Consider the following 11412-nt stretch of genomic DNA (forward strand, 5'->3'; position numbering starts at 1 on the left):
CCGTTACCGGAGTCGAACACAAGGTACACACAGACTTAGCTTAATTGTTTTCACAGTCCATAAAAAAAATTTTCCAGACTAGCTGGTTACTGCGTCACTGTAGCTTTAAAAATCATATCTTGAGTTTTAAAGCTCGAAAATCAGTTTCGTAATTTTTCCCTGAAACTAGACTCATAAGTCCATCAACATGTTTTTTCTAGAATTTTTGGTCGGGCCAATTAGTACAGTTTATTAGTTAAAGTCTCCCCTGTTGCAGGGACCGACTGCACTGACCTTCGTGCATTACGAATTGGATATCTCCCTGTACAGGGCTTCAATACTGATGCCGTTTGTTTCTATAGAAACTAAACTCAGAGAGTAATCTATACATATATGGCATGACTCCTAATTATCTCTGGTTAATTTACAATGAATTTCCAAAGTCGGAACAGGGATCCAGAAACCGTTCTGGTCCTGTTTCACGAGAACTTTAATATCTCTTAATATATAACTCATATGACCGTTTCGTTTCTTCTATATGAAAGTAGATTCATCAAGGTTCATTTACATAATTTATTCACTATTTAATACCATTCCTACTATTTTTAGTGATTTTTCATATCCACATCACTGCTGCTGTCAGCATCTGCCTTTAAGGTAGGCTTGACCTATTTCATGGTTTCCATGATTCAATTGGCCCCTTTTGCATACATAGCACAAGGTGTGATCATGATTAACCATTCCAATGGCTAATCGTTTCAAAACAATTCCATACCTCATAATGATCAACATACAAACGATTATAGTACTATGCTAGAAACGTATATAAGCCATTTTCGCATGGCTATCCGAATTTACACAAAACCGAAAGGTACATAACCTACAACAAAAGGGTAGTCCTATACATGCCATTTCAAAGTTCAACCAAAATTGTACCAAAATGGGGGCTTTGATAGTGTGGATGACTTCGACTTCAATGATCCCGAATCCGATAGCTAACGAGCAAAATCTATAAAACAGAGAAACAGAGAAAACGGAGTAAGCATTTAATGCTTAGTAAGTTTTAAGCAAAACAAAGTGTTCTCAATCACTATCATTGGTCATTCATATCAACTGTTCGATGAAGTTAATCCAGGGCTTCATCTTGATCTATAATATCATTAAACGCAACACTTGGCTGCCACATAAATACTTTCGAATAATAATGACCTAGATGGTCAAATATTTCCCAAGCACATTCTTCATCGATTTTCAACTTCAATAATCCTTTCCACTTGTTCATAATCACATTCATGCTTTTAAGTATTTCAACATGACAAGTACTAAATTACCATAGGCACATAAAGAACCAAACATATTCCTTATCACATATACGTAAGCTTACAAATCATAATCCTTACCTTGTACTGGCACATCTAGCTCAACCCAACCCATACTCAAATCATAGGCTTTTGGGCAGAATATGCACTAATACATAAGAATATTTCATCGCATACTTTACTATACAACATACCATTACCAATTAGATCATTCTCATATTTGGAGTTATAATATTAGTCACATTTACCTACCTCTTTGATAATCGATAATTCACCTCGAAATCACCCCACCGATGGGTAAGTAATACGTAACTGAACATCTTAAATACATAATACTTATTTGATGGTAACTTAATGCAGATACTCAATATCAAAGTCTTACTTGAATCCTAGCCTTTAGCCGTCGGGTCTTTAAAGCTCGGATCTAGTACGAGCACGAAGCCTACGGACATTAATCAGGATAATATTCTCGCATAATGCCTGCGGGTTTTAACCCGGATATATAATCGACACAAATGCCCCTCGGGACTTATCACATTTATACACTTTCATATTCATCGCATTGGCCATTCGGCCTTATCACTTATATACACTTTGACATTCATCACATCGGCCATTCGGCCTTATCACATATATACATCTCATACATGTTTCATACTAGCCATTTGGCTTTACCACACATATATCTCATACATATTTCACACTAGCCATTTGGCTTTACCACACATATATCACATACATATTTCACACTAGCCATTTGGCTTTACCACACATATATATATTTAACTTGTATATCAATTTCAGCAATGGCTTATAAGCAACTCAAATGGTTTTATTAAGGTTTACAACAAAATCCCAAATTCAGCACAAGCTGTTTTTCCTGAGCAACAGTCATTAAATTATTCATAAATGGAGCTACGAAACTCCAAATGAAGTGCCGTTAATTTTCCCTGAATATAGACTCGTATATCTTCCATCTATAAATTTTTCAGAATTTTGGTTTGGCCAATCAATACCAGATTTTTCTTAAAGTTTCCCCTGTTTCACTGTTTGACTAACCTGACCAGTCTTCACTACGAATCAAAATTCTCATTGTACAGAATTCAAAGTATGTTCTATTTGATTTCATTTGAAACTAGACTCATTAAGGAGTCTAAGCATATAAATTTTATCTTGTAACCATTTTTGTACAAATTATAGTGATTTTCTCAAAACAGAACAGGGGATTTCGGTGTCATTCTGACCCTGTCCCACACAACTTTAAATATCTCTTTATAGGAAATTTCTTTGCTTCCACGGTCTCTTTTATAGGAAACTAGACCAACTAAGCTTTGATTACATATTTTATTCAGCCTATAATTCTACACAAACAATTTATAGTGATTTTCTAAAATCACGTTACTGCTGCTGTCCCAAGCAAACTATTACATTTTGCTCTTAAATTTCCAAGTCCAAACACTTATGAACTTACCATTTGAGTTTAAGACATATCATGGCCACATCATATCTTATTAAATCAACTCATTATGTCCTAATATGATTGAATTTACTCAACGTTTAATACTTAAAACTTACCTCGGGAGTGGTCGACGATTAGATGTCCACGGCTATTCGCTTACTCTCTTTTCCCTATCCGACTTTGATCCTCTTTGCTCTTAAGCTTAAGTAAAACAATAGATTTGCTTAAGTACTTAACTAATATTATTCACTTAACAATCACATATCATTTAATCTTTATCTCAATACCAAACCGAGTTATGAGATCATACACCACACCATCAATTGAAGGTTAATTCATGGTAACATTAGTATTGAAAGGTTGCGTTGTGGGCAGCCTAAGAGGACCCGCAACACTTGGCTTAATTGCTGTAATATATCACATTCGGAGGCTGATTCGGACAGCATTAATAGTACAACATTTAGACAGCATGAACAGGGCAGCAATTAACGATACCAACAAGGTAAAATTCGGACAGCAATTTAACGGTTTCAACAATTATCAAACACAAGAACATAAGAGTTCAAGGAAAACTCACCAAGGTTCCCAACACCGATTCCACCTATTCAATTTGCTCTTTCCCTTGTCTACTACCACCTTCTCCTACCTTGTTAGCTAAATACAATCAACCCCAAAGTTACAAAAATAGATTATAACAACACAAGCATTCACTAGATTCTTTTAACACAAGTGAGAAACTCTTCATCTACTAGACATGCAACATTTGCAACTAGAAAAGAGAATCTTCTCTTCTCCCACATATTCGTCAAGCTCAAATCAACAATGCAACCAGAATTTGTCAACGAAAAGCTATGGGCAAGGGAGAGTTTAGAAGAGTTACCCTTCTACTTGAAAATTTTAACTTCTAAGCAAACAAATTCCATGGTTTTCCACTACATGCATTTGCCCTCTCCTTTCTAGCTTCATTCCTTTCTTCTTCTTTTCATTTCAGCTAAGAAGAACCGATTTCTTCTTTTCTTTTGCTTCTCAAGTCACGGCAATGGGGGAAACATGGATGAGACAACCTTTTTTTTTTTCTCATCACCCCTCCCTTTTCATTTCTTTATTACTAACCCCTTTATTTTATTCTTTCTCCCCTAACACACTAACACAACATGTTTCCAACATGTTTCACCCCATAACATTTTGTCCCCTCTCATGCTCATGGCCGGCCACTACCAAATTAGGGGGGAAATTGACATGCAAGTCCCCCCTTTTTATTTCATGCACTAATAGATCCTTATATTTTGACCTATCACATTTCAAAAGTGTCGCACATAAGTCCTATTGACTAAATTCACATGCAATTTACTAAATCAAAGCTTAAAACTTTCACACATTCGTATTCACATATAATAGTCATAAAATATGACGGCTAATTATTTTTATGACTCGATTTTGTGGTCCCGAAACCACTTTTCGACTAGGGTCAAATTAGGGGTGTCACAACTCTCCTCCTTTAGGGATTTTCGTCCCCAAAATTTCTACCGATGCATAGTTTAGGATAACGTCCTCTTATTGAATTATATTCATATGAGCATTTCTACAAGTATGCACATATATCTCATTTTCTTGATTTCATAAGCAATAATCACTTAATTTAATTCACAAATGCATTTCAAACACATATTAAGCACATATTAACATGTATAATTCACATCATCAACCCACATATTTGTAACCCACATTTTCATTCATGTATAAGTCAGAACTTGACCGAAAGTATAAATATACTCAAACATCCCAATAAATATCCTTTATAACTCCATCGTATCTCAATATTCAACTTAACTTATTTCCAATGAAAATTCAACTTCCACACACTGAACATTTAATTCATTCAAGACATACTAACATACCTCATTGCTAGAATTTTTGCAAGCGTATTAACTGAAATTTTACAGCAAGATTGCTCATTTCGAATCACGTACCTTCGGGATTTAACCGGATATAGCGACTCGCTCGATTGTCTTCGGGACATAGCCCGGTTATAGTGATTCACACAATTGCCTTCGGGAATTAGCCCGGATTTAGTAACTCGCACAAAAGCCTTCGGGACTTAGCCCGGATACCATTCGAATAACCAAGCACATATATCAACAAATCAATACACATTCTTATTACATTCTCATTACCAAAGCTCAAACACAAGACACTTATCATATTTACAATTTCGGCTCAATAGCCACACACCAAGAGCATGATTTCGATTTGCTTAAAACATGATCTAATCAAATCATAATTTAAGCTCTATTTACTCAAGAACTTACTTCACATTACCAACCCTTATGTTCATACACAAAAGATCAACTTAGCCAAAGGCCGGTAGCTCGTTTATCAACTGAGCGAATACTTACTTGTAAGGGCTCAACTAATTCAAGCACATATGGCTTTTACAATGCCATATCCTAGATATGGTCTTACATATTCTCACATATCGAGCCGATGCCATGTCCTGCATGGTCTTACACATTATCTCAAATCAATGCCTTCGTCCTGCACGAGGTCTTACATGAATTCCACTTCACACACTTAGTGCTCTTATTCATTCGTTATTACACATTGAAATGACTTACCCAAGTCTATAAACATCACGTATGTACACTTTTAAACATACCGTCTCATATAAATTTGAATTGTATAATAATGAACACTTAAACTTTGCTCAATTTACCGCAAGACGAAGCCTACTAGGCACGGAGGTCCGAATACACGCCACCAAAGATGATTGCTCTTCGGGACCTAGCCCGGATACATCACTAGCACGAATGCTCTTCGGAACTTAGTCCGGATACATCACTAGCACGAATGCTCTTCGGAACTTAGTCCGGATACGTCACTAGCATGAATGCTCTTCGGAACTTAGCCCGGATATATCACTAGCACGAATGCTCTTCGGAACTTAGCCCGGATATATCACTAGCACGAATGCTCTTCGGAACTTAGCCCGGATACGTCACTAGCATGAATGCTCTTCGGACTTAGCCCGGATCATCGTCGAGACCTTTAGCTCGGATGAAATCTCCACACAAAGCCAGCGAATTTTAATCCGGACATAATCTCTGTACCTAGCCATCGGGTCTTTACCCGGACATAATCTCTTCATACAGTCAGCGGGTCTTTAAACTCGGATTCACATCACTGAGTCTCATACATATTTATTCACATGTTATCATGTTTCACATGGCACAAATCACATTTATAATTTAATCAATTCATTCACATGTAAACATATAACATGATTCTTGACTTTAAGTCGTAAATATCATTCAAATCTAATACATGTATGCTTCTTTTACTAAACTTTCAGCTCAATAAGTAATCACACAAAAGCATATATCCCCAATCTCTTCCTTTGTTCATTTCTCTAATAACCTTATTATGATAAGGACAATGGGACATCATTCATCTATCATACATGTATATCATGGCATTTTAAATTAAATACCAAATTCACTTACTCAAAACGTACTTATGTTATACCCTTCTTAATATTGACACATCATAAGCATGTCTCAGTCCTCTCAATACCATCTGCCACACTCGATCGGGATCGAATTCATTACAATAAATAAACACATTTTCAATTGTCAGAAATCACCACACTATCAAATAATCACATAATGGCATGTATAGCTAGACCCAAACGTATTACGGTAGTCCTAGAATCGACTAAACCGTAGCTCTGATACCAATAAAATTGTAACACCCGTGCACCGAGTCCGTTACCGGAGTCGAACACAAGGTACACACAGACTTAGCTTAATTGTTTTCACAGTCCATAAAAAAAATTTTCCAGACTAGCTGGTTACTGCGTCACTGTCGCTTTAAAAATCATATCTTGAGTTTTAAAGCTCGAAAATCAGTTTCGTAATTTTTCCCTGAAACTAGACTCATAAGTCCATCAACATGTTTTTTTCTAGAATTTTTGGTCGGGCCAATTAGTACAGTTTATTAGTTAAAGTCTCCCCTGTTGCAGGGACCGACTGCACTGACCTTCGTGCATTACGAATTGGATATCTCCCTGTACAGGGCTTCAATACTGATGCCGTTTGTTTCTATAGAAACTAAACTCAGAGAGTAATCTATACATATATGGCATGACTCCTAATTATCTCTGGTTAATTTACAATGAATTTCCAAAGTCGGAACAGGGGATCCAGAAACCGTTCTGGCCCTGTTTCACGAGAACTTTAATATCTCTTAATATATAACTCATATGACCGTTTCGTTTCTTCTATATGAAAGTAGATTCATCAAGGTTCATTTACATAATTTATTCACTATTTAATACCATTCCTACTATTTTTAGTGATTTTTCATATCCACATCACTGCTGCTGTCAGCATCTGCCTTTAAGGTAGGCTTGACCTATTTCATGGTTTCCATGATTCAATTGGCCCCTTTTGCATACATAGCACAAGGTGTGATCATGATTAACCATTCCAATGGCTAATCGTTTCAAAACAATTCCATACCTCATAATGATCAACATACAAACGATTATAGTACTATGCTAGAAACGTATATAAGCCATTTTCGCATGGCTATCCGAATTTACACAAAACCGAAAGGTACATAACCTACAACAAAAGGGTAGTCCTATACATGCCATTTCAAAGTTCAACCAAAATTGTACCAAAATGGGGGCTTTGATAGTGTGGATGACTTCGACTTCAATGATCCCGAATCCGATAGCTAACGAGCAAAATCTATAAAAAGAGAAACAGAGAAAACGGAGTAAGCATTTAATGCTTAGTAAGTTTTAAGCAAAACAAAGTGTTCTCAATCACTATCATTGGTCATTCATATCAACTGTTCGATGAAGTTAATCCAGGGCTTCATCTCGATCTATAATATCATTAAACGCAACACTTGGCTGCCACATAAATACTTTCAATAATAATGACCTAGATGGTCAAATATTTCCCAAGCACATTCTTCATCGATTTTCAACTTCAATAATCCTTTCCACTTGTTCATAATCACATCCATGCTTTTAAGTATTTCAACATGACAAGTACTAAATTACCATAGGCACATAAAGAACCAAACATATTCCTTATCACATATACGTAAGCTTACAAATCATAATCCTTACCTTGTCTTGGCACATCTAGCTCAACCCAACCCATACTCAAATCATAGGCTTTTGGGCGAATATGCACTAATACATAAGAATATTTCATCGCATACTTTACTATACAACATACCATTACCAATTAGATCATTCTCATATTTGGAGTTATAATATTAGTCACATTTACCTACCTCTTTGATACTGATAATTCACCTCGAAATCACCCCACCGATGGGTAAGTAATACGACTGAACATCTTAAATACATAATACTTATTTGATGGTAACTTAATGCGATACTCAATATCAAAGTCTTACTTGAATCCTAGCCTTTAGCCGTCGGGTCTTTAAAGCTCGGATCTAGTACGAGCAACGAAGCCTACGGACATTAATCAGATAATATTCTCGCATAATGCTGCGGGGTTTTAACCCGGATATAGTATCGACACAAATGCCCCGGGACTTATCACATTTATACACTTTCATATTCATCGCATTGGCCATTCGGCCTTATCACTTATATACACTTTGACATTCATCACATCGGCCATTCGGCCTTATCACATATATACATCTCATACATGTTTCATACTAGCCATTTGGCTTTACCACACATATATCTCATACATATTTCACACTAGCCATTTGGCTTTACCACACATATATCACATACATATTTCACACTAGCCATTTGGCTTTACCACACATATATCACATACATATTTCACACTAGCCATTTGGCTTTACCACACATATATATATTTAACTTGTATATCAATTTCAGCAATGGCTTATAAGCAACTCAAATGGTTTTATTAAGGTTTACAACAAAATCCCAAATTCAGCACAAGCTGTTTTTCCTGAGCAACAGTCATTAAATTATTCATAAATGGAGCTACGAAACTCCAAATGAAGTGCCGTTAATTTTCCCTGAATATAGACTCGTATATCTTCCATCTATAAATTTTTCAGAATTTTGGTTTGGCCAATCAATACCAGATTTTTCTTAAAGTTTCCCTGTTTCACTGTTTGACTAACCTGACCAGTCTTCACTACGAATCAAAATTCTCATTGTACAGAATTCAAAGTATGTTCTATTTGATTTCATTTGAAACTAGACTCATTAAGGAGTCTAAGCATATAAATTTTATCTTGTAACCATTTTTGTACAAATTATAGTGATTTTCTCAAAACAGAACAGGGATTTCGGTGTCATTCTGACCCTGTCCCACACAACTTTAAATATCTCTTTATAGGAAATTTCTTTGCTTCCACGGTCTCTTTTATAGGAAACTAGACCAACTAAGCTTTGATTACATATTTTATTCAGCCTATAATTCTACACAAACAATTTATAGTGATTTTCTAAAATCACGTTACTGCTGCTGTCCCAAGCAAACTATTACATTTTGCTCTTAAATTTCCAAGTCCAAACACTTATGAACTTACCATTTGAGTTTAAGACATATCATGGCCACATCATATCTTATTAAATCAACTCATTATGTCCTAATATGATTGAATTTACTCAACGTTTAATACTTAAAACTTACCTCGGAGTGGTCGACGATTAGATGTCCACGGCTATTCATTTACTCTCTTTTCCCCTATCCGACTTTGATCCTCTTTGCTCTTAAGCTTAAGTAAAACAATAGATTTGCTTAAGTACTTAACTAATATTATTCACTTAACAATCACATATCATTTAATCTTTATCTCAATACCAAACCGAGTTATGAGATCATACACCACACCATCAATTGAAGGTTAATTCATGGTAACATTAGTATTGAAAGGTTGCGTTGTGGGCAGCCTAAGAGGACCCGCAACACTTGGCTTAATTGCTGTAATATATCACATTCGGAGGCTGATTCGGACAGCATTAATAGTACAACATTTAGACAGCATGAACAGGGCAGCAATTAACGATACCAACAAGGTAAAATTCGGACAGCAATTTAACGGTTTCAACAATTATCAAACACAAGAACATAAGAGTTCAAGGAAAACTCACCAAGGTTCCCAACACCGATTCCACCTATTCAATTTGCTCTTTCCCTTGTCTACTACCACCTTCTCCTACCTTGTTAGCTAAATACAATCAACCCCAAAGTTACAAAAATAGATTATAACAACACAAGCATTCACTAGATTCTTTTAACACAAGTGAGAAACTCTTCATCTACTAGACATGCAACATTTGCAACTAGAAAAGAGAATCTTCTCTTGTCCCACATATTCGTCAAGCTCAAATCAACAATGCAACCAGAATTTGTCAACGAAAAGCTATGGGCAAGGGAGAGTTTAGAAGAGTTACCCTTCTACTTGAAAATTTTAACTTCTAAGCAAACAAATTCCATGGTTTTCCACTACATGCAGCTGCCCTCTCCTTTCTAGCTTCATTCCTTTCTTCTTCTTTTCATTTCAGCTAAGAAGAACCGATTTCTTCTTTTCTTTTGCTTCTCAAGTCACGGCAATGGGGGAACATGGATGAGACAACCTTTTTTTTTTTTCTCATCACCCTCCCTTTTCATTTCTTTATTACTAACCCTTTATTTTATTCTTTCTCCCTAACACACTAACACAACATGTTTCCAACATGTTTCACCCCATAACATTTTGTCCCCTCTCATGCTCATGGCCGGCCACTACCAAATTAGGGGGGAAATTGACATGCAAGTCCCCCCTTTTTATTTCATGCACTAATAGATCCTTATATTTTGACCTATCACATTTCAAAAGTGTCGCACATAAGTCCCATTGACTAAATTCACATGCAATTTACTAAATCAAAGCTTAAAACTTTCACACATTCGTATTCACATATAATAGTCATAAAATATGACGGCTAATTATTTTTATGACTCGATTTTGTGGTCCCGAAACCACTTTTCGACTAGGGTCAAATTAGGGGTGTCACATAAATCGTTTGATTCAGAGGCAGAATAATAAGTGAAGTCTAGGTGGATTCTTTCCTGAGTATTGTCCTCTTTATAAGTTTTCTTCAAGTATTTTTCCCAATTCGCTCTCTGTCGCGTTCAGTAGTTAATTAGTTAGTTAATTTTAGATTAAAACAAATCTCTTATATTTTAGGCTAAGTAATAGAAAGATAGTTAATACTAGTGCTTTTAGTCCTTGTGGATATGATATTCTGGACTCACCATAGCTATACTATCATTCGTTAGGTGCGCTTGCCTTAGACGTGATCGTAGTCTAGTTTAGTGATTCATAAAACGATCATCATTGTGCATCACTCATCCCAAGTTCCTACATCTATTTGGCCTTAAATTCAACATCTTATGCACTCAATTTAACATATTAAAACTACCTAAGGCCCATTTTGGCCTAATAAGTCACTAACACTTACAAAATGTGTTAAAAACATTTATTTTATTAAATTTTACTACCTAACTACTAATTACTGAAAATGCAATAATTAACAATAAAAGTGCTAGAAAACAAGCTCCTTAAATGTGAAAATATATCAAAATGACTACTATATTTGACGTTTGGTCAAATACCCCCACACTTAAGTCT

The 11412-nt window shown here is 35.7% G+C and overlaps 2 long non-coding RNA genes across 2 annotated transcripts; both read right to left on the bottom strand.

Moving 5' to 3' along the window:
• Positions 1–703: 703 nt before the first annotated feature.
• Positions 704–2910, bottom strand: LOC128286444 (uncharacterized). Its single transcript, XR_008277003.1, has 2 exons — positions 2874–2910; positions 704–988 (listed from the first exon to the last, which is right to left on the bottom strand). It is a non-coding gene; the product is annotated as an uncharacterized LOC128286444 (long non-coding RNA).
• A 4313-nt stretch (positions 2911–7223) lies between these two features.
• Positions 7224–10350, bottom strand: LOC128286385 (uncharacterized). Its single transcript, XR_008276924.1, has 3 exons — positions 10193–10350; positions 9890–9966; positions 7224–7508 (listed from the first exon to the last, which is right to left on the bottom strand). It is a non-coding gene; the product is annotated as an uncharacterized LOC128286385 (long non-coding RNA).
• Positions 10351–11412: the final 1062 nt, after the last annotated feature.

Source organism: Gossypium arboreum, chromosome 13, assembly GCF_025698485.1.
Source record: "Gossypium arboreum isolate Shixiya-1 chromosome 13, ASM2569848v2, whole genome shotgun sequence".
Classification (NCBI taxonomy): Eukaryota; Viridiplantae; Streptophyta; class Magnoliopsida; order Malvales; family Malvaceae; genus Gossypium; species Gossypium arboreum.